The following is a 24,945-nucleotide window of genomic DNA, read 5'->3' on the forward strand; positions in this document are numbered from 1 at the left end:
TGGGGTGGCAGATGCTGACACTGATCCAGAAATAGTTTACTCTCAAGCTGGATATTCTTTTTAACCCTGAAAGTTCATCTGTGTCCTGCTAATGAACTACAGATTGTATTACAGCAAGCGTTTCAAGATTCTCATATGCATTTATTTTCATGGTGTGTTACTAGTGTGCTAATGCTAAGCATAACATCAAAAAAGCTGTATTTACAAACATAAACATCTTTATTATCTTGATCATATACTATTAAATTAGCCAGAAATTTAATGTAACAGCAGCATAGGACTGGAATAAGGGTGGGGGTATTCCTTTACAACTGATTTTGTTTAAGATCATCTCAGTTTTCAGGCTGTGTGTATTAAAAAAAAAAAAAAAAGAAAGGTAAATGTTGTGGTATTTGTATTTATAACAGCAAAACAAAAATCAGGATGCCTCAGTTCTTCCTTGAAGCTGCTGCTGGGTGGCATTAGCAAGTACCATGCCCCAAACATCATTTCTGTTTCTGACAGCGCTATAGAGAACAGGGAGGAGTGCTCCTCACAGAATTGCTTTTCCGGCACAACAACTACAGTCAACTTGCCTCATGTCCCTGTAACTAGCAACCTAACTGTTCCGCTACGGGTGTGTTTAGGTGGGGCAGGAGGGATCACACTGAAGCTCCATATAGAGAGAGAAGCAAAAGTGAAATCAAGCTGATGGACACCCACTGACGAAGCTCCCTGGACAGCATGAAAGAAACTGCCTGCAGAGATTTCTATCTGTTTTAACCAGAGGGGAACGTGATTTTTTAAACCCACAGTGTCCTTTTAATAAACACCCCAAAGAAGACATTTTCCAGATAACCAAGGAATTTTTTACAGTGTTGACTTACTAAGTGGAGCACAATAACCAGCTATTCTGTTTGCACTTCAAGGCAGTACAGTGCAATGAGTTAATAATTTATCACGGCATTGCTCTCGGCAACTGACCATACTCAACTTTGAAAACTCTTCCTCATTCTTACATTTTTAGACTCAGCAAGAATACGGCATACTCAGAGCTTCAGCTCTATCTGAACATTTTCTAGCTGAGGTAAGAGGTTTAATCTTCCCAAACACCTCCTTTCCTCCTGTATTGTCTCAGGCTCAGAGCAAAGGTCATCGTTTCATTTCAATAACCTGATTTAGCAGGCAGGAATAACCAGAATATTTTTAAACAAAGCAAGAAATTAACATTCCTTCAAACAGATGTGGTGGTCAGGTTTTCACTCCTGTGTTTCATTCCCCTTCTCCAGAAGCAAAAAGTTTCTCCCTCCACCAAAAGCTTTTATTTGTACTTATTCCCCAAATAACAAGCAAATACCTTTTTCTCCCATTTTATATTATTAATACTTATGCCTCTACATAATTTTAGGCAAATCCAAATTTACTAGTTAATACGCCGTTCCTCTCAATCAGAAGTATCTAGCTGTGGTGTTCAGACGGCCTGTTTGGAAAACAAGACTTTGAGAGAGCTAACTCTTAATTATTACTTCATTGAAGCTTTGGCCATGGAAACTGGTCCTCCTTTCCAAGGACAATTGTGTCACTTTGTCCTCCCCTTATTTCTCAACCCCAGCTTTCAAAAACTCCACAGCTCCCATCACTCTGAAATCAATGCCTAACCTGGTTCAGACAACCAGCCCTGTGACTTCCCCTGGCATGGACACCTGAGTTGCCAGGTTGGCTCGTCTTGGCTGAATCAGACAAGGGGTTGCTCACATAAACAGTTCAGTCTGTGGATGGGAGGGAATGGCAGTAAGGCGCTAGAAAAAAACTGTTAGTGAGGAAAAATGAGGGTGGAGTCGCACGAGCAACACTGAGATAGCTGGATGAGTGCTCCTGCCATGGAAACATCCAGGAATGGTCATGCTAACCTCTAACTTTCACTAAGGGTACATTTTAAATTAAACTGCAGAGAAGCTGTGGGTGCCCCATCCCTGGCAGTGTTCAAGGCCAGGTTGAATGGGGCTTGAGTAACCTGGTCTATTGAAAGGTATCCCTGTCTGGGGCAGGTGGGTCTGAACTGGATGAGCTTTAAGGTCCCTTCTAACCCAAATCATTCTGTGACTCTGTGATTCTATAACATGGCACAAATCTGAATGCTCATGAAAACATATGACTAGAGTTTAAATTGTAACTTTAGCTCAACTAGTGCAGCTTACTGTTGAGTCAAGTACCTAAGAGCAGGCTCAGGGCCTGGGCAGGTGCTAAATGAACCGTTTAAGGATCTACAACCCATCACCTCCAGGACAGTTCTGAGAAAACTTGCTTGGTCCAAACCTCCCTTCTGTGCTTCAGGACATATCCAAGTAAACCACTGCCAGAGCATGGGTTTAATGGGAGGTGCTGCCAAGTGACTGGGGTGGTTACAGACCCAACCTTCACCTGGGAATGAAAATAAGCAGCTGGGGGGAGGTTGAACCACCTTCAGTGTCCACGTAAGCTTGGTAAGCACACAGTGTGTGAGGATACTGGCAACAGCATCGAGGCAGCAGCATCGTTCTCCCATCCAACCAAGCTTGTTCACAACAGATAGTGTGTAACATGTTCTCCTGAGGCAATCTCCGTCAGAAAGCAAGCTGCTTTCTCCACACAGTATTTCTTTGATCTAGAAATCCTCATGTAAGACAGCAAAAATGAACCCACAAAACCTCCCATCGATTTATTATTACTTTTTCCCCAGACATGCTGCATCTGTGCAGCACGTAAACTATTTGATGTGCAGCATAAACGATTTGATTGTGCAGTGATTGTTTTACCTATCTGTTTGCAATTAATAACTGCTACCATCTCTCCCCTCAAATGCACACATTTTAAATCACAGTCTATCAATAAAATGTCATCATAGCTCTTGTGTTTACAAAGCCTGGAAGTACAAATTAACAAAATGCTTCCTAAATTCACCTGAAGGCAGGGCACCTGTCAGAGAAGCTTCAAACACCATGAACACCAGAACACAGACACAAAATGCACCTTTTCTGACTACATGGCTTCAAAAAGTGTTGAACCTTTGCTGTAAATACCTCTATCATTTTTAAACAAAGCATGTGCAAGACTGAGCTCTTATCGATGGCAAAAGTTTTCTGACATTTCTTACTGTTGAGAATTATTTCTAGTCCATTACCACTGAAAAAACACTCAGTACAACTCATTTGAAGGACTCTATTAAAAGACAATCAGTTTTTTTGTAGAAACAACTGGTAGAATGTTGTCTTACATCAAGCATATGTTAATCAGACATATGTCCTTTAGAAGTGTACATATATTCTACTAGTGCACAAATATTCTACTAGCAGAAGTTTTCTTCCTGGTTTTCTTCTCAGCAAATGCTTCCACAGCCCACTTTCAAATGGTCTAAATTAATGGCTTTCTATATTATGACCCCATCAAAGTAAAATTGTATTCACTTAGTTGCTTCAAAAGCAACTTATTTCATTGGTGCTTTTAGTTGGTGTTTAAAGAAACACGCTTCTTTTGGAACAGAAAAGGGCCAGTACAACACCCAAAGCCATACCTAGCAGTCAAACTTGAGATTGTTTCTCAACACATAAAGTTTTATTTTCATTCATATGCCTAAACCACTTTAGTAAAGAAAAAAAGCCCCAAACAGGCACTTCCTCTCTACAGTTCCTTCTTTTCTCTTTTTGAAATAAAGAGAACTTGGCTGGGTTTTTTGAAAACACAAAACACAACAGGATGGCAGCCTTGCAGCAGCTCCCCACCAAGGGCTCCTGGAGCCTCTCTCACTGGGCTCACAGAGCTCTTGAGGAGCTGTTTCAGAGGCCCTGGGACACAGGGTAGTAAATTCTTGCCATTAGTGCACGTTTGCCACCCTTTGCACTCCATAGCATGCAAGCTTCATAACTATTTTCTTCACTGTGACAAAGCTTGAACAGCTACAGAGAGTAAGTAGTTTACAGAGGCTCTGCAAAGGGAGGGAAAATAACAGCACAAGCCAGCAAACATACCAAAGAATGGCAGTGGATAACCACCACCTCCAAGGACAATGTTAGGCTAAACTGTGCCTTCAGCAGACACTGTGCAAGCCCTGGTGCCTTCAAGATACAGTTTTCATGAAAGCTCTTTCTAGAGAGGGTCATCTGGTCGGAAGGACAGCCTCCACTAAAAACAAACCACGCTATCACATCCTTGGGAAACTATTCTTGTTAGCTCCAAAATTATCTAATGCAGCACAAGCAGCACGCACAAAAAGGCGAAAACTAGCAGTGTTCTTGTCAACTTGCTTTTAACTTGAAATTGAGGCTGGTTGGAACGGCATGTTAAACATTAATTTTCTGTCAGCAGTCAGCCCTGGGTATTACAAGCCGTAGTTTCACAATCGCATTTTGCTGCTTCTTTCCCTAGCTGCAATATAAAACTGAACAAACACTGAGATGGCCAGGAACTGAAGAACAGCAGAAGTGACTTGACACAAAGCTCATAAAAGCAAGGTAGATTTCTCCTAATCTGTCAGCTTTATTAAACCTGTCAGAAGATCCCATGAAAAACACAAGTGACTCTAGAGGAACACACAGCATGACAAACAGTATATCAGCCCCAATATACATTGACATATTTTATCTCCCAATGGCAGACAATAATTTGAATCAACTAAGCCCACCCTTTTCTTTCAGTTCTGACAGTCTCGTGTGGGATGACATTTATATCAAGCCCACTGAAGCAGTCAAACCACTACAACACAAGGCGGCGAGCGAAGCAAATGCAGAAGATGCTCTCAAGTGAAGCGATGAGACCATTAGTGCACCACCGGTAACACTTCAACAAGTACAAAACAACCCCCTCAACACGAAAGATATATTCCATATATTCACACAGAAATGTTGGTGATGAGTTAAATACAGGGTGTTCTAGAAATAGACTAAAATGCCTAATTATAGAAGCAGACACTGACATTCAATCCATCTAGAAAACAACCCTTTCCCACAGTTCCCAACCTATATAGCTAGTATTTGAATTCGTAGCAGACTATCTTAACTGTAATATTTTTCCCCTGGTACAGAACAAAGTGATTTTCACATGCAAGTTTAAGAAACTGGAGGCTATAATTTTCACATTCAAACCTGAACCTAGTACAAAGTCACATGTGACCCAAGATGAGGGATCTCTTTAAAGACAAATAAAAGACCTGAGCTTTAGCCAACCGATTCATCACTAAAGATAGCTGGTAGGTAGTTAAGGCCTAAAGCACATCAAGGTAGGAATGCATAAACTTCAGTCCCTATCTAATGGGATCCTTTTAGCACAAAGGCTGACACAGTGGGAATCTTTGCTGCAGGACAGGCCCATACTGAAGAATAAATTGTTTTTACCTCTACACAGATTAGAGTGAGAATGTCTAGAGCCTTTCCAGTAGCTGCTGCGGACTTTTGATAAGCAAAAGACTCCAAAATTTCACCATGCGTAGTCTCCAGCAACTACTTTATCTGTGAAGGAACATTTAAGTAAGATTTAATGAAACAACACTTAAGTCAGATTTAAGGAAGCAAATAATCTCTAAAGCACATCAGTGGCATTAAAACAGTAAGCACAACAAATCACTGGCCTATGGTAGCAGAGTTTCAGCTTTTATAGAGCAGATCGTAACCAAGGCTGGAAATGTGAACTCCACCTCCTGCCACTCCTGTGCTGAATCACCCCCGGTGGGGGAAAGATCTTGCTGCTCCTCGCACACCCAACACAACTCCAGCGAGTTACCAAAACTGTCAGTGAAAACAACAAAATCTGCCAGAGAAAGCCGAGAAACTTCTGCTAACACTTGCAAGAAGTGAAAGTTGTTCTGGAGGTCAAAGCTGCCCTTCCAATACGCAGGGAAATCCGACGTTTTCCTTACAACATCCATTCTATCAGCTCACCTGACACAGCCCTACTGTATCCCTTCCCTTGAATACAGCTGTGCTGAAAAGGGTATGCACATCCACCTCGTGGTGGTGTTCTTTTCATATGCAGGAGTATCTGAGGAGTAACACATGCTACTGAAGTATGACCTCGCAGCAATACTGAAACATCAGGCTATACCAGGCCAACAACATTCTTCAAATCTGGACATTTACTTCTTGGGTTGTTTTTTTTTTCTTCTCATTTGAGTGCCAAGACCATGGACTTGGAAATTCTAATGTTCAACAGACTTAAAAAAAAAAAAAAAGAGCACATTAGAAAACAAGCACTTCTTGTAAAAGCATGGGTCTGGAAATAATGTTCAAGCTAACTGGCATCTAATGATACCACTCCCATGGCTCATCTCTCAACAACCACAAACTCGATCCAAACTGAAAGATCCTTGCTGGGGGCGAGGGGGAGAAAATGTTTGGGTTTTTTTTGTTGTTTTTTTTTTTTGAGACAAACACAGGCTTTGCCTATAAAAATCAACAAAAACAAACGCCATTTCTCTGTACCTTCTAATCCACTTCCCTGCCTTCTAGAGGATCTGTCCAAGCTGTCATCTGTCAGGCTTGGAGGACTTTCAAATCATTTTTTCCTAGCTCCACCGGTGCACCCAGATGCTTTTGTAGCCCTGGCATAGACCTTGTGCAGCAGCACGAGAGCCTGAATACGGCAGCTTTGCCTTCAAAGAGGAACTGCTCCCCCGAGAAGCCCTGCTCAAGAGAAAGCAGCAGCAGCTACTTACCCTTTAGCACACAAAAAGTGTTCTACCCCAGATAAGCAGCTGCAGCCTGGAAGCCGACTTAGGATAACTACAGCTTTTAAGGCTGGATGTCTTAACAGGGCCCAGCAGAAAGAAGGAGAGGAGAGGGAAGGGAAGGGAGGCTCGCACTCTGTCAGTTGCAAACACAGCTGTTGCCACAGCCCTGTGATCTGAAAATAAAACTCATGATAAAAAAAAAAGAAGATGCAAATATATTACAGGATTTTTCAATAAAAAAACTTCAATCATTAACTCAAACTGGGTTTTTTTTTTTCTTCTTTAATGGTGGGTGGGTTTTTTTCTGAGTGTTTCCTCTGTATTTTTATCATTTTGCCTGTGGATTTTTCAACACGGAACAATGCACCAAACAAATCTCCCAAAAACTGTGGCTTTTAGAAAGAAAAAAGGCAAATCACAAAATCAAAATATGGTAAAAGCACACAACGTACTGTACAATGCAGAAGGAAGATAAGGGTGAACACTGGAAGGGCTGAAGACAGGAGATGGCCTGACCCAGAACATGACCACTCACTTAATGGTTGCCTCCCGCTCTCCTTTCCCTGTCACCGATCATAGTTTTAAGCAAGACTCCATTGTACTTCTCAGATATAGGCTCCATACAGCAATAGAAACTGGAAACTATTGCCCTGTGTGCAACACTTCGAACTCCCTGACCTTTCATTTTCAGCAAGAAGATATTCAACTTTATTTCTCAACTGGAAGACTGAAATAAAGGATCCAAAGTTACATACTCAGACAAAAGTTCTAATGATAGTAGCCTGCATTTCTGTTCAACTATAAACAAGGCAGAAATATTCATTCTTTTCCAAAATACTGTGCTAGAGTTCAGAAGTTCATAATTAGGAGAATCAAGGTGGCTTTTCATCCACTGGAAGTTTAAAAAGCAATCTGACACACCGCAATTACCTCCAGGATCATCTTCTCCCATTACACCTACCACTAAGCCCATTTTATAATTGGTCTGTCCCTCTGCCATGCACGCCATGCCCATGACCACTGTTTCACAATCATTTCAAGGAAACGGTGAGCACCTGCCCCATTTTTTTTTTTTTTTGTGCCGTTTAACTCCCTCTATTTCAGAACGACACCACTGAGAAAGCCTGGAACCCCAATAAGGCTGCAGGCGTAGAGAGCGACCCAACTTCGAAACAACAAACCTGCCATTTTAACGTCGCTCCGGACCACAGTGGGCAAACGCTGGTGCAAAGGTGCTCAGAGCGGCAGCGCTCATTATTAACACTTTGTCCAATTCGCATGCCTACATGCTAACAGGGTCCAGGTAAATGTAGTTACAGAATAGACTCGGCCTAATGTATAGACTGGGTTGCCCAAGGGGTCCGCTCAGCAGCCTGCCTGACACCGCCACAGCTTCGAAGGCGACGCAACTGTAAAACACAGCGAACTCAGCTGTAACACATAGACGCTGTACACACAGCGCCCTTTGCCCGGGCCGACACACGGGCACTCAGGGCGCTCCCGCTCCACACATCGCTGTTAACTCGCGGCTCAGTTTGTATTAGTTTTTGCCCAGCGCGCCCTGGTGCTGCACTTTACCAGAAGTTCCCTTTCCCCCTCCAGCCCTCCCCAGACAGCCGAGGAGAGCCGCTCCAGGCGCGGGCAGCACGCAGAGGTGGCGGAGGCCAGCAGCCCCATGAAGCAGCATCCCCCATCCGCCCGCCCGTCGCCCTTCTGTCCCCCGGAGCACGTACCACCTCACCGCGGGGCCTGCGCCGCCGCCCCGGCCTCCCCGCAGTTTCGTGCAGTTAAAATGGCTCCTGCCGAGGGGGGGAAGTGGTGCCCGGGCCCCGGCCGGTGAGTCACCGCGGGGCCGGGCAGCTCGGCGCGGCTCGGCACGACACGCCCCGGGCGGCGACCAGCGCTCCCCCGGGCCCGGCCCGCAGGTGGCGGCGGCCCCGCTCCCGCCTCGGGCTGTGCTGAGGGGACACGCGGCGGCCCCGCTTCACCACCCGTCGTGTGCGGGCCGCTGCCCTGCGAGGTTCCCCTCACAGCTTACACCGGCGGTGGGCTCACGGCATCGGCTCCGTCGGCCCGGCCGCTGCGGCAGCCCGCCTCTGAGCGCCCACACCTCGCGTAGAGCCCTCAGGTGACATCCTGCCCCACTCCTCACAAGTAACAAACAAGCGCGTCTCTGTGGAACATGTAGAATTTTCTGCCAGTGCCACCCTGCTAAACTGGTTAACGCCAGGAGAAAGCGAAACTTAGGAGGGCCCAAATCGGTCAGGAAAATTTGGTTAATGTGCAGGGTTCAGTGAAGCACTGGCACACACCCAACAGGTTGCTCGAGGATCCCCAGTTAATTTCCAGTAAATTTCCAGAATGCTTCTTAAGTTCTTTAAACGAACCTTGGTGCCTAATAAAGAAGACACTGAAAGCCACCCAGCGCACAGACAAAGGCAATGTGACTGCTTCAAATGGGCTCCACGAACTCCTTGGGCACACCACAAGGCCTGACAGGAACTTAACCTCGGAAAACACGGCGCAGAAGGTGAGGAGCGACCTGGGTTTGGTGGGAAGGAAGCACAGGCTCTGCGTGCAGGCTGGTACACCCATTCGTTTTCTGTGAATTTCCCGAAGGACAGAGTCCACAGCACACGCTGGCCACAAGGAAAGGCAGGCCACAAAGACCTGAGCCCATGCTGGCAAGGTACAACTGCAGGGCAAGGAGCTGAGAGGCAGCAATGGAAAGAAAGCAGCAGAGATGTTGCAATGGGCAGGAAAGATGTGAGTAAAAACCTGAAGCTACTTCCAGCCAACACATTGAAATCATTCCAAATATGATTAAGGGCAGCTGTCATTAACCTTCCCAGTAATAATTGAACAGGAGTTCGCTGAGCAAAACTCACTGGTTTACAGACATCAGTACCTCCAACTACTGCTTAAGTTTAACAACCAAGAAGAAAATTTTGGTTTTACTTCTAAGTAATTCAGTCCCTGTTGACACCTGCAAGGCACTCAGAGGCAAAACTGGCTCCCAGTTTATTGTTTAAAGAGCAGTTATCCAGGTATTATTTTATTAGATGTATTTATATTACAAGACAGATATGAACCTGCTTGAGAGAGTTCCACCTTGAGCAAGGAAATGCTCAGAGGGCTGGAGCACCTCTCCTATGGAGATAAGCTGAGAGCTGGGCTTGTTCGAGAAGGCTCCACAAGATCCTTGCACAGCTTTCTGTACCTAAAGGGGGCCTACAAGAAATCTGGAGAGGGACTTTTTACAAGGGCATGTAGAGACAGGACAAGGGGGAATGGCTTTAAACTGAAAGAGGGTAGATTTAGATGAGATACTAGGAAGAAATTCTTCCCTGTGAGGGTGGTGAGGCACTGGCACAGGTTGCCCAGAGAAGCTGTGGCTGCCCCATCCCTGGCAGTGTTCAAGGCCAGGCTGGATGGGGCTTGGAGCAACCTGGTCTAGTGGAAGGTGTCTCTGCTCATGGCAGGGAACCAGATGATACTTAATGACCCTTCAACCCAAACCATTCTGTGATTCTATGATTTTATCATGTCACCTTGCAGCCTGCCAGCTTTAGCAGAAGTTCTGGAGAAAAAAAAAGCAGCTGCAGCAGTTTTTTAAGACTTACTGAGTAAAAACCTATCAGTTAAATCACTACTAAAGTAGCTTTAGCTTTGCCACAGTGCTCTCTCAAAATATGTCTTCATTTGTATTTCTCAGCTGAAAAAAGACCACATGGAGGAAACACTGCAGTGTTATTTTAGTCTATGTATTTTCCACCTCTCGCAACAGATGTGTTTTCCCCTCCCTCCAACAACTACATTCTAATCCAATCTTACATCTAAAAGTATTTGTTTATTGTGCTGTAAAACCCTTTAGAAATCATGGGGCATGGAGAGGAGAAATCTGACCCAGGTGCCCAGCAGTTACAAGGAAACTGTGACATTGGCACAGGGACAATGCCATTTTCATTATTAAAAAAGTCTAATAGTTATGTTTTACAGGGGAAAAAACCGAAGTCTTACCCAGGCAATGAACTCAATCAAAAAATCATTAGGTAGTGATGTATGAGCACAGGCTATGCAAACATTTGTCCGTTTCTAAGCTAAATCTGGAAGCAGTATTTTTTTAAAAGCATATGTAAAATGTAAACATATTTAGGGAGAGAGGATGTGGGTGGATTTTCATCCCTGGAACTGTATTGGGTTTCTTGTTAATTACAATTTGGCTTAAAGAAGAAGTGACCTTGCCCACTGCTGGGATGAGTATCTCTATGAAACTTAGATCATCGTTTGCCCAAAAGACATAGCTAGACACTGACCAACAGCACGACTTGAGCCAACTTAAACAGCTTTAGCCCTCCACTCCATCCTGGCGGCATATTCCTTGCACGGAGCTTCTCCCCTCCCCTGCTTCCCAGCTCAAATATTTGTGCAACCACACAGCACGGCAGAGGTGGAACCTGCCAGCGGGGAAGTTAAGGCTGCACAAATAAATAAATAAGGCCTAATACAATTTCCACGTTGCTGTTGGCCACAGCCACCAGAGACACACATGCCTATTCAGATCCCAAGGGGAGCCGAGCAGCCAAGTGGGCTGCACACCACCTGGATGTGGCTCCCACCTCTGCTGGCCTCATGTGTGACCCTGAGGGAACCAATTCTCTCTTTATGTCCTGGTTTGGTAATTGATGTCCCTCCTTCTCAACCTGCTTTTAAAGCTACAGGTCTACAAGAGTGGGGTGGGATTGGATAGGATAGGATGGGATGGGATGCTTCCCCAGGAAGCACAAGAAGGGGTCCACAGGAGCCTGCCAGAACAAAGGATGGCATGAGGCTACAAAGTCATGCAAGGACACAACAAAGCTGGTGAAGGGCCCAAGTTTTATGAGGAATGGCTGAGGGAGCTGGGGTTGTTTAGTCTGGAGAAGAGAAGGCTCAGGGGGACCTTATCACTCTACAGTTACCTGAAAGGAGGTTGTAGTGAGGTGGCAGTTAGTCTCTTCTCCCAAGTAACAAGGACAAGAGGTAATGGCCTCAAGCTGCACCAGAGGAGGTTTAGATTGGATATTAGGAAAAAAATCATCACCAAAAGAGTGATCAAGCATCAGCACAGGCCTCCCAGGGAACTGTAGAATCACCAGCCCTGAAAGTGTTCAAAACCCAAGAAGATGAAGCCCTTGGTGACAAGGCTTAGTGGCGGACTTCACAGTCCTGTGGTAACGGTTTGAGTTGATAATCTTAAAGGTCTTTTCCAAACTAAATGATTCTGTGATTCTATGAAGAGAGACCAAAGAGATGCGCTCTGGAGGTAATGCTGCCCCACTTAAAAACACACATTTTAGTCTCGTGAAAAGAGGGCAAAAGGGAGGGTTTTGACTGTTCAGCTTTCACTTTTGGATGGGGGTTGGGGAGGAGAAAATACTATTTTGATGAAAGGGAGGAGAAACTTTAGATTTAAAAGCTCTTTGTGTTTTTATTTTCCTGCTATATTACACACAAGGTCACCACACGAGAAGCCTAGCAAGCCCCTATTTACGTAGAACCCTGCAGTGCCATTCTTAAAGCAGCTTGAGATGCTGTAACTCCCCTCTACTATTTCAAGAGGAGATCCTACCACCCTGCTGAGAGTCCAGTCCCGCACTGTCTACTCGCAGAGGCTTGGGGCCTCACCAAACTCTGGCTCAAGTGCAGATAAAAAGCCTGATTTAAGAAAATTAGTTTCCGATTTGGTTTTGTAGGATCACAGTATCTTATGCTTTGCAACATATTTAATCTTAGTCACCCCTACAGGAAGGAATCCCATTGATAAGCATGGCAGGGAATAACTCCGGAGCAATGGACATGCCCAAGATCCCACCATATGTGTTTGGAAGAACAGCACTTAACGCAGCCTTCACTCAGGTCTTGAGCTGGCACCCAAACTCCTGCATCTTCCTTTTCCTTGGTCTACAACAACAAGAAACAGTATTAGCACTGCTAAAGCAGTTTAATACAATATATCTCTATCATGGCATTACTCTCCTGGTACTTCGGATTCATGGACTGGCACTTCCTGCTGTGATAAAACACAGAGCAAAACTACTGTGGGTTTCTAACACTGCCAGATGCATAATGACCTAAACATTTACATACTGAGAAATTGCATTAGGAGATTATAAGGAAACTTACTCCTATCTCCAAAGGAAGTGTCTGCTATAGGACTTCAGATGTAGGAAAGTTCTTGTAACTATGTTATTTTACAACTTAATCACAAATTCAGACCATTCTACTTTTCCACCTTGATGGTCTTCTGAACTTGAGCTGAACTGTAGGAAAGGAAAGGTGGTAGTAAACAAAGCACATATGAGCAGGACACTGTTCTTTTCAAAAGCTGGGAGGGAAGGTATCCCGACTGTCCTGCGTTTAACTGGAATCCTTCAGTTAGTAATGTCTTCTTTCAAAATACACAAGAGAGTCTTTCACAAGCCTGTGGTCTCCCAAGCCTTCAGAAATTATGCCTTGCTAGGAGAAGAGAAGGAGTGAGACAGGTGTTGGAAATGAAATGCATCACAACTGAGCACCAGGCAGCTTTAACCTCATCCATTTTACACTCCCAAGTTTGCCTCCAGTGTTTCCTAGTGAAGGCAGATTTGGCAAGGGGGCTGCCTTTGCCAGTAGAACAGCAACATCCCACACAGTTCCAAACCCCTGACCTTGTACAGCCCTGCACAAACTTCTCTTGGATCACTTCTAAGGTATTCCTAGGTCACATCCCAGATATGACAAGCCGCTAGGAATATCTACTTATATAGTCACTTTTCCTCACTCTTCTAAGTCCCTTCCTTCCTCCTTTTGTTATGGGTTTGCCTCTGCTGAGAAGTAATGATTCTTAGTACTTCTGAGAATGGTTTAAAATGTGGTTATATCCTCCCTTCTACTGGGAAGCAAGCTTCTGAGGGAAAGAACTGCAGAAAGCCAGGTAGCAAATACAGCTCTAACACAACATAATCTCTAATCCACTCAGCCAGAAGCAGTGGGCTTCATCTTATTTCTGACACTTCTCTACAATCCCAACCACATTTTTCTTTCCCCATCCTGTCCTCGCACCAGTTCTGGTCCATGGCTCAGGTTAAACCTTCCACTGATCCCATTAATCACATTACTGCAGCACAAAGCTGACTGGGGAGGGTGGGGAGCACTCTCTGCTACTGAATCAGCTCAGACAGACTGATGAGAAGAGCTGCCAGCAAAGGACACAGGACCTCCCTCTGTGGGTGGCAATGAACTACTAGAGGGGGCCAGCTCTAAGGTAAATTTCCACTCTAAAACTCACATGATTGCACAATAGCTGAAGGGGAAAAAAACTAAACTCAAGGCAGTTACTTGTGGGATGCTACAGGCAGAGAGAAAGGACAGAGGCGCTGCTTAACTCACAGCTTCCAGAGCTGAACTAACTGTTCCACCCTCCCTCTGGATGCTACTTGTCCATTTGTTTTGGAAAGTGCTCTGAAAGTCATTTAGCATCCTATAAATACACCTGCCAGTAAGTGTGACAGAAGTCACACTCTTACACCTACAGCTCTGAGGCAGTCACACACAGAAAGCAAAATAGAGACACAACAAATTTATAGCACATACTTCTCTCAGTGAGTTTTAGAACCCCCAAAAAAAAATCAAGAAAGAAAGAATTAAACCGTAATCTTCAAGTATTTGTAAAATACATGCAACTTTACCCAGGTTTCTCAAGTGACAAAAGAAGTCATCGTGCCTCACCTAATGTCATCACTAACCACATTAAGACAGACAGTTAAGGCTCCTGCATCCTGAAACCCAGCTCACTCATAATTTGCTACTTCCCAGTTCTTCATTCAGTCATTAAACTGATCCAAAAAGGCCAACATCCCTTACACCTTTAAGTACCACTCTACACCCCGTTTCAGCATGGGCCCTACAACTAGTAAGGCAACTAATGGGAAGTAAATGGGCAGAGAAATATATTTTATACCAACAAATGGGTAACTCTAGATTTATTATTTCTTCTCATCTATAAGAGCTTACTGCTTGAAAAGACAGTTTCTGAAACAAGGCAGAAGACAGTGTGGTTCTAATTAATGCCCAAGTATAGTTATACACTGTAATGGCAATGCTGTTTTATATACAGAACACCTCAATACAACATATTTGCAATGAGCAAAGCCAAAATGACCTCATCTGATTGCTGAATATCCCAAGAGAACCAGCAAGGGCACGGCAATATGATGGTTTTTTCCCAAGTTTTCACACAATGTGTAGCAGCCCTGAAAACTGTTTAAAAATGCACTTTATATATCTTGTATATGATTGTACATCATCCATGGTTATACAGACTGCAGTTAGTTTACGCAAGATACAAAGGAAATGATCACCTGGGTGAGCAACTGCTTTGAAAGACAAGTATTAGGTCACCCATCTATTTCTATGGATTTGCATTCAAAACAAAGTGGTTTTTTTAAGCAAATACGGGTTTCCTGTTACTGTGCAGCAAAGACACAAAGCTGAGGGGATAGTAGGTGTGAAATGAAATTAATATCTAAAATTAAAAACCATACATATGAAGAAAAATTCGGGTTTTCCAAGAATGAGAAACAATCTTTCCAGAAAGAAAGTCAATGTTGATTCTTGAAGTAGATCAGCACTGGACACCCTACCACAGTGTGATCCCCCACACTATTACACTCCCTTCAGTGCTGCACAGCCCTTACAAGGGTAATTTTTAAGAATAGCAGCTCAGTCTGAAACTATTAGAGACATTATTACACCAGTAGTGGTAAACTTAGCCTTTGCTCTTTTTCTTACACACACACACACAAAATAAAATCCAGAAGTATTTGTAAACATGTTTTTCTGTGGGTTTTGGTTTGGTTTTGATGTCAGAATGTTCTAATCCTTGTAAATATAAAACAGAAAAATAAAATATCGGGCAAATGAATAAATAGACATATATACTAAGTGCAACTATGTTTCAAATACATGCAGAAAGGACATAAAAGCAAGGACTGGGTGAGTTTTACATGGTCTAACAGTGGTTTCTTAACTGGGACACTCTGTAGTCGGCTGAGGAATCCTCCTAAAAAGCTGTCTTTTTCCTCTTCTCATTCTGTGAGTCACCCATTGCATTTTTGGATGTTGCAACATATTCATGAATAATAAACACTGAGAAGAAGAAAAAATACCCAGTGCTCACACTGGACTTCTTTTTATAATGTCTGTATTTATCAGTATAAAAAAATTAAATCAAGAATGAGGCTGAGATTTGAAGACGTTTCTATGCAAGGAATGCCATTAATCACAGACAAAGTATTCGGTACAGCCAGAGATAGGCACACAGATATGCACAGAAGTTACAGCAGGGCAGTGTTAGTATTCCTGTTATTGTTCGGCCTTTATACAGAGTGAGAGGATAAGGGGAGGGATCATAATGTTCCCCATCAAGCCCTCTCCTGAGGGAGAACAGCCAGGCACCACCCTTAGTAGCCAGTTCTGGGCCCAAAGCTGCACTTCTGCAGCTGCTTTTCTTTCTTTACTGATTCTTTTTTAGAGGGCAGAGTTAGGCTGCAGAGACCGTGTAGCCCCAGAGAGGCAACTGTGCAGCAGGAAATTATTGTTGATAATCCTGAAGAAACACCAGAGAATTATTTATTCACATTTGTGCTTTAGACAGTAACAAAGAGCATCTCATAAATATATATATATATATATATATACGCATGTTGGGGTGGCTGCTGCAAGGCTCTCCTCTGCTCCACTCAGATGAAAAGCTCTTTGCTTCTATTCCGATCCCTGTTCTCCTTCCAATCCCGCCACCCTAGGCAGGCCACTTCGACTACCTCGCACACTTGTGCCAACTCCCTGGGGGGATGCAGACCAAATGTATGGAATTAAAGGAAATCCAGATAAAACATCACTTTTAGGAAAAATGTTGAACTAGAGTTCCACAAATATGTTACATTCTTTTGAGAAATCAACAGGGTATTTCTGCACTGCTGAGGATGTGAACACAAAGAAAGGGAAAGTGTGTTTATTACAGCTCTTCCAGCTGCCCCAATTAATGGGAAAAGATGATAGTGCTAACTTGGAGAGGCAGGAGAGAAAAAAATCAGTTGTGCAAAAAAGTGAGCTAATGTGAATGAATCAGTTTTCCATCGTAACTCATCCAGATAGAGAACTGACTATTAAAGAACAGTTAGCGAGAAACATCACCTGGTTCCTTGCTTGTTCAGGAAACAATCAATACTTTAAGTAGCAGGCTTACCTATCCAAATACATGCTACATTAACCAACTGGTGACTACATAAATCATAGAGAGAAAAAAAAGTAAATAATGCAGGATGCAAAAGGAGGGGTGCCGGGAGCTTGGTGCTGCAGGGAGGGTGACCTGGTTGCTGGAAGGACACCATTTTAATTTCTCAGCTCCATTTCAAGATGCACAAGCAGCAGCCTCATCTTCAGCCACATGAGCCATCCTACCAGCAAATCTTCAAGATCACAATCCTGTGGGTCACACCAAGAAACCAAACCAATACCTCTACTATTGTCACTTGCCCATAAAAACAAGGTAAGGCAGGTGGACATATCCACTGCACACACACCTACAGGGTCAGTTCCAGAGAGAATTGCTGCTGCTACTATAATGTGTTTTCTGAAAGCCTCCCAGGAATTATCTTTCTTGATTCTGTGGTATAAACAAATTTGGAACCAGAGGCTAAGAGAATAAAAGGACATTATGGCATACATGGTTTCTTGTATGTGATTCTTCTCCTGCTTTCCACTTATAGAGGTCATTTATTTAATGGACGGAGCTCAAATATTCTCCAAGTAACCTGTCATAATGATTTAGTATTCTCAATGCTCCATTCAAAGTACTACTTATAAATTTATGTTTGATATTTCAGACTAATGCTGTAAGCTTAACATTCTAGCATGCGTGTTTAACCTTGTAACCCATTTTGTCCTCCATTTACTGAGGGTCCATCAGCTTTAAAGGTATCTGCTCTGGAAAACATCCCACTAGTCAGATGGGAATGATTTCAGCTCTCTCTACCATCAAGGGTCAGAGACCTGAATTTTAAGGTAGAACACTCTCATTCTAGGACAGTAGCCTAAATTCAGAGTGTTTCAACCATTGTTTCTCTGTAACCAATTTCATTTCTTGAACTTTTACTTCTAATGTTCCCCATTTTTAGCAAGACATATTAGAAATATTTTCCAGCATTGCATATGAGACAAATATATACCACTCGTGACTGTGGTCACAGAAATCTTCCTTTACATCAACTACTACTGAAGAGCAACATCAAACTAATTTAATTTTTATACCCAGAATAATTCAAACAGCTTTTCTTCAGACAGTGGTCAATGAACTCAGCCAGGAAGGAGAAAGAGTAAAGAAAATGCCTGTTATTTTTTTTTCCCCTATTAAATGCTCACATCCTCATGCCTGTTGGTTTTACAATATGAGCCATTGCTGCTCTGCATAAGCTAGAAGCAGCCTACTCACTGCTACTCTCTGTTCAGTGAGAAAATGAACTCTTCTATCCTAAGCAAGCACCCTTTAGTTCCTTTATTGCTGATCCTTAATTGCATGCAGTAGCTGCTGCTTCCTCAAAAGACCCTAAGTAAACTACTTGAAGGTTGTGGTTCCAGGTGATTCTAAGTACTTTACTTACTTTCTGAAATGATACTAATTTCCATTCATTCCATTCCAGAAAATTATGTTATTCAGTGAACATTTTCAAATCTACACAAGTATATCATTTGTGCACCATCCTGGCAGAAGTTGGATCTGGAGGTGCAGAAAATATGCCACAGAATTATACAGCATGTTGGAAAATTCACTTGTACCGTTAAATGCCAACTAGTAACACCAAGCAGCAAACAGGAAAGATACCACCTGCATCATCAGGAGATGCACATTTGCATTTTTGAGGTGAAATAGCAGCTTGATACAGTATAGGGACAGAAAAAGGAAGCATCATGCTTTGGGTACAAATTCACAGGAAACCTGGCTCTTGACTTAAAATGCTCAGGGAACAATTCCTGTTTATAGGCAGAAAAGAGCAGGCTGAAGATCTGCAGGCCAAAGTTAATACAGCAAAGACCTTTTACTCTACAAAGACAAAACAGAAGAATGGAGGAAACAGTATATAACCACAGAATCATAGAATAGTTAGAGGTGGAAAGGACCTTAAGATCATCTAGTTCCAAGCCCCCTTCCATGGCCAGAGACACCTCACACTAAACCATCTCACCCAAGGCTTCGTCCAACCTGGCTTTGAACACTGCCAGGGATGGAGCACTCACAACCTCCCTGGGCAACCCATTCAGTGCCTCACCAACCTAACAGTAAAAAACTTCTTCCTTATATCCAATCTAAACTTCCCCTGTTTAAGTTTTAAACTGTCACCTCTTGTCCTGTCACTACAGTCCCCAACGAAGAGTCCCTCCCCAGCATCCCTATAGGCCCCCTTCAGATACTGGAAGGCTGCTATGAGGTCTCCACGCAGCCTTCTCTTCTCCAGGCTGAACAGCCCCAACTTTCTCAGCCTGTCTTCATATGGGAGGTGCTCCAGTCCCCTGATCATCCTCATGGCCCTCCTCTGGACTTGTTCCAACAGTTCCATGTCCTTTTATGTTGAGGACACCAGAACTGCACACAATACTCCAAGTGAGCTCTCACGAGAGCAGAGTAGATGGGCAGGATCACCTCCTTCGACCTGCTGGTCACGCTCCTTTTGATGCAGCCCAGGATACAGTTGGCTTTCTGGGCTGCAAGCACACATTGCTGGCTCATGTCCATTTTCATGCTCATGTTCATTGAGTAGTTGTGTTGGCTCGGGGATTGTTTTCTTCCACACTTCCGTATTCCTAAAAATGGGGGTGGTGGTATAATATAAGGTGTGAAAATATGGTCTTCTCCTTCCCAGTTCTACTTAGCTAAAGAAAATTATAACCAGGCTCTCACCCCTTTGGGCATCAGTCTTCCATCTTGAAGAATATTATTACTGGTGTAACCACACAAGTCTTAATAAAAGGGAATGACTTTTATTAACATGAGGTTGAGCTCATGGTTATGCCCAACTGGGAAAGCTCTGGTGCTTCACTGCTGGTTACAGCTCACTTAGAAAATCCAATCATTAATTAGGTAAAAAAACTGCTTGTCCACACTTAATGCTTTTTATCTCCTCAAAACTACATCATGCCAACACAGTGTTTGGGAGAAGAGGAGAAAGAAATCCAAGCTGTAACTGCAGATGCTTGCTTTTCAATGTTATTTAGAAGCAGCATGCAGATTCAAGTCCATTTTCTTCACATTTAGTGAAAGTTACCACTTTGTTCTTGAAAAAATAACCTAAAAAAAAAGACACACACTAAGCTGGGTGAGAGAAATTTCAATTTTTCACTATGGGTAATGAATTCAACTCAACATTCTTCTGTAAGTGCTGATCTAGGTCCCAGTTATTCTATAGTATATATATGTTATATATACATACCATATAGTTTATATATTTAAACTATTGCAATTTTATCAGTTTCTTCTGCATCTTGTTTCCCTGGCTCTTATCCTTACCGTGAGGAGGAGAAAACTACTTTGGATCAACTCAACATTCTTTTATTTCCTTCCCTTCCTGATGTGTTCTATCTTATTTTCTTTCATTCCCAGTTCTATTCCCTATTCTTCAGGCATATGAACTAACATTCAAGATACATTTTGGAATAAAGATGGAAGAATTTGATTGTAGTGGCTCCAAAAAGCAAAAGCATGGAGACATCTGTTTTTCAGCCACCAAGCTCTGACCACATTTGGTTAAAATACACGTACAATTGTCATCTCCTTTCCTGCCTACCTGAAAGTGTAAGTAATGAATTTTTTAGGAAGATAAAACCACAATCCCAAGAAAGGATTTTCCCCAGAATGATGAAAAAACACCCTTTGGATTTTTATTTCTACTTGTCTTCAAGTTCACTAACAGGACATGATCAATCTGACAGATAAGAAAGAGGGAGCACAAACAAAAAAATACCAGTAACAGTGTTCATAAAGCTACCTTCTCAAATTTCTTTAATACAGTATCCAAATTCAGTGGTTTTCCTAATACTTCCCATTTAGAATAGCTTCCTCTGCTAAAAGGCAGTCATTCTGCTATACAAAAGAACCAGTATTATGCATTTTCTCCCTTAAACCGCACCTGCACAAATACTTGTGCCTACTGAAACACCTGTAAGGCTACTGCTTAGTCTGGTAATAAAATATACAGAATGAAAAGTTAAACATGAACATGTATGTAATGGATCCTTCTCCACCTCCAAAAAGTAAAAAGAAAAAGAAAGGGAGGCTTGATATGGTTTCCATCACATCATAAATCTGAACTACACAGTCTCTAACTGTATCTAATATCACTACATGTCTTGACATCAATCTGAAACAAGAAAAGGGAGACTGCATGTGTTCTAGAGGATTAGAGACTTCAGAAAAATAAGTAGTATTCTCAATAGTTATTGAGGCAAAGATGTAACACCTAGAACCTAGTCTGAGTTTTAAAGTCTATGAAGAAGTACACAGTTCTTAACACAAACTTTCCCCAATAAAAGCAATTCTCTCTATAACTACCTTTTTTTTTTTTCCTACAAGAAAACATGAAATGAGGAGTTTTCTTTCACTAAGGCTCACAGATTTGGCAAAAGAGGAGAAACAACCCACCTAACTAGTAAAGTCAGCGAGGGAGTTCATATAGTAACAACCTTAGGTATGACTTGACCTTCCAACAGCTAGCCACACTGCAATGATAAAACAGAGACTACAAACTCCCATTTCTGCTGCAGCTTTTTATTTCAAATGGAATAAATACAACATCTACAAAACTTAATGTATTGGTTTTCTCACAGAAAACAGACCTATACTTCCCAAGCAAACAACATCCTTAAAATGTGTTCAGCTGTCTGACCTCTGCTTTAGAGACTGCCCCAGAAATTACACCCAGGGGTACAGCGAGTAGGTAGACCAGACTTTCGTAATGTATTTGCAATAATTTGCCTCAGATGAGGTCCATAATGAAACAATCACCTCCTTCACTCCCAAAAGTGTGTAACAATGATAAAGAGATATCAGTAAATCTCATCACAAGGATATGAAAATTATTCAGCATCAATATATGTATGTGTCCTGGAAAATTTCCACAAATGGTCATTTGCCAAGAATATAAAAGTACATTTTTGGCTCTCACCATCTTGGCTGCTGTATATTTATGGTCAGAAGCCAGTTCATTCATTCATTAAAATACTACACCTGTAATAGTTGAAACGTTTTACTACATTGTAATATTAACATTTGAAAACTGAATTTTAAAAAGGGTTAGTAAAATTTTCTTACAAACCCTAAAGTAATCTCAATCTGTTAACCCATAAAATCTGTTTAACTAAGAAAACCTTTAAAAGAAAATAATATAAAGTTTTCTTTTGGATGGCTCCACATGAAGGTTTCACTTGAAAAGGCATCCAGTGAAAGACAACTGCAAAAAGCACACAGATACCCAAATACATAAGGCAAAAGCTTGGCACTACTTCAGAGGAGGTAAGCAGGTGCTGGGGGACCTGTTCTCTGCACACAATTACATGTAGGTGTAATTTCTCTCTCCCAGAAGGAAGCATAAAAGCAAAATGCTGGCACAAGCCTGCCAGCATAAGGTTTACAGCTCAACAGACCACAGATACATCTCATTTCCAGTATCTCCACTAACACCCCGCTAATTTTCTCAACCCGCCCCCACCAACTTCTCAGCACAGTTACCAGAACCTGCCTCAGCTTTGCCGCCTAAGCTGTCCAGACCCTTTTGACTAAAATAAACCTACTGTGTAAACCATGCAAGTTGCATGGACACTAAGCGGCCTGTTTTCCTTACACATGAAGCAATGATGTTCCTCCTTGGGATGCCCATGGAAACCACCGCTTCCAGAGATGGCGTGATAAAGCCAATGCCTTTTCCTGCACAGCTGTCCCTCAGGCCCAACATTTTACTTAGGAGATGATTGTGTGCAGCAGGGATCCGTATCAATGAAATGTCAGCCATTTCATTAGATGGTGCTGTCTGGCACGCGTGAGGGCAGGCATGCGGGGAGAGCAAGAAAAAGCACTGTGTAAGAACTGCCTGAAGCCGTATCTGTTTTGAGAAACTACTGCTAGAAATACTCAAGCTCTGGCCTTTCTTCTGGAGCTTGGTAGCAGCTTTGTTTGTGTTGCGTCCATCTGCAACCCAGGAAGCAGAGCAGGAGGGAGGAGGCCCAAGGTCCAGGCCAAGAAGATGTTGGAGCTGTCTCCCACTGTCATTTCACTCAGCACAAATGGCTGTGTGAAGACAAGGAATGGTCTTCCCCAGGCTCGAGGGGAAATGTATTTTAATGCATGAATGAATTCAGTCATCGGTACTTAGTTACTCAGTTTGCACGTTTCTGTTGTTTAAATCGGTTGATCTCCCCGAAAACAGTGAAGTTTTTGAAACTGCATTGGACTACACTCTTTTCCTAGAGATTTCTTGTTCCTTAGGAAATACATTATTACCACAACACATTGGATCAGTGTTTCTACAGCAGTGTATGAACACTAAGTACTGTCACCACCCTTCTTTATGACTACTCTTGCTGTGCTTTCACCCACAATACCACTTCCCCTCCCTTTTATCCTAAAAAAATAACAAATCTTATGCCACAGGGTAGCATAACTTCTTCATGTCTTCAACAGTTTAAACTGGTGATAGAGTGCACTCTCTGAGTTTTCCTCAAAACAAATGTATCTGCTGTAATTCTCTTGATCAGCGTCAGACCTTGATCAACAAGAGACCTTGCAATTTCTCACTGAACTTCCTCTTTTAATAAAATGAAAGACAGAGAACAGATGCCAGCATGGTGTTCAATCCCCCCTTGTCTGAAAAAGGTCTCTCAAAGTCTGCAGCAAGTTGCAGAATTGCAGCTTTCCCACCAACAGTTCCACTTCTCAACCACCAGCTTGAGTCCCCCTCAAGAAGAGCCCAAGCACACCCCAAAAACATCTGATACACACTTAACCTGCAAGCTGCTGGAAATGACACAGTGACAGTGTCTCTCTAAGCAGCAGCAGATGTTGAAACAGCAGCAGCAGATACCATGTGAGCTAGCTTCTGCCAAGACCTGGAGCATGCTCAGTTTCCTACCTGAATATATGACATACAAACAAGTCACAGAACAAGGTCAAGCAAGCTGAAAAACCTCAAAATTTCATTGATGTCGCTATGACCCAGTACTTCAGACGCTGTAACTGCTTCATGTCACTATTGTATTAACAGAGGAAAAAAAAGACTGGAATATCACACTGCCTAGAGTAAGCAGGTGAACCTGAAACAGGAAGTTTTAGCAAGAAAAAAAAAAGGTATTTCTGTATAAACACATAATTAAAAGAAGGAGATTAAAGTAATTCTGGGGAGCAGGCAAAATTACATCTTCACTGGCAGCAGATGTGCTGGATTAGGAACTACATGGGAAGTCTGCACACACACTCACATGGCAGGCACATTCAATAAAAACACCTAACTCTTGACTATCCTGATTACAGTTGCATTTGGCACTGGTGAAGGGGAAACCTGGCAGAGAACGCAGTCTAACTACTATTTCTAGCCTTTGTTAATTTGGTTGTCTGGGTGCCTAATTATCCTACATACACACTCATAATTTGTACAGTCAGTTATACAGCTCTGCTATTTAATAATATTATGTTCAAATTTGATATGCCCCTGAGATGGACATAAGTCACTTGACAATTCCATAGATTTTAATCTCAACCTAAAACAGTTTGACTTCACAGCCAGCAAGGGAATAAAACTCACTAAGGATTACAAAACCAGTAAGATGGCACAAGGTGGCAAACTAAAACCCACAACTGCACTTTCAAAACAGACAGACCTTTATTAGTGAGCGCGATCCTGTATCTCCTAGAAATCACTAGTACATTATCATTAACTCCAATGAACATTGTGACGGGCATATAGATCAAACCCTAGAAGACTGCACTGTCATTAATTTCCTCAAATATGAATATCTCAATATGGCAGCTGAGAGAAGTGGTTTTAGAAATCATCTTTGAGAGGAGTACTTTGGTGCCTAAGTATTTCCAAGTTAGCAGAAATACTTCTACGCCTGGTTTTGAGAAGTCCAGAGATACTGACTTAGAAGAACTTAGGCTCCTCAAGTTTCAGTTCTTTTCAACAAGAAAACTTCCATTAATGTCACCC

At 42.6% G+C, this 24,945-nt stretch overlaps 1 protein-coding gene and 1 long non-coding RNA gene across 4 annotated transcripts in view; one reads left to right on the forward strand and one right to left on the reverse strand.

Moving 5' to 3' along the window:
* The window catches only part of ELF1 (E74 like ETS transcription factor 1), an 88,208-nt gene that overhangs the window by 57,108 nt on the left and 6,155 nt on the right, over nt 1–24,945 (reverse strand). The window contains exon 1 of one of the 3 annotated variants that reach the window (XM_057409694.1): nt 8,410–8,558. The exons of the other annotated variants lie outside the window; for them this stretch is intronic. The gene's annotated coding sequence lies outside the window, so the exon portion shown is untranslated. Of the gene's footprint in view, nt 1–8,409; nt 8,559–24,945 lie in introns of those variants that run through there. 3 annotated transcript variants of the gene reach the window in all.
* LOC130599334 (uncharacterized) lies at nt 8,991–20,488 on the forward strand. Its single transcript, XR_008972210.1, has 3 exons — nt 8,991–9,206; nt 18,397–18,617; nt 20,352–20,488. It is a non-coding gene; the product is annotated as an uncharacterized LOC130599334 (long non-coding RNA).

Source organism: Pezoporus wallicus, unplaced genomic scaffold (genome assembly GCF_028554395.1).
Source record: "Pezoporus wallicus isolate ANWC-B61680 ecotype Strahan unplaced genomic scaffold, APGP_CSIRO_Pwel_v1 contig_2543, whole genome shotgun sequence".
In the NCBI taxonomy this organism is placed as follows: Eukaryota; Metazoa; Chordata; class Aves; order Psittaciformes; family Psittacidae; genus Pezoporus; species Pezoporus wallicus.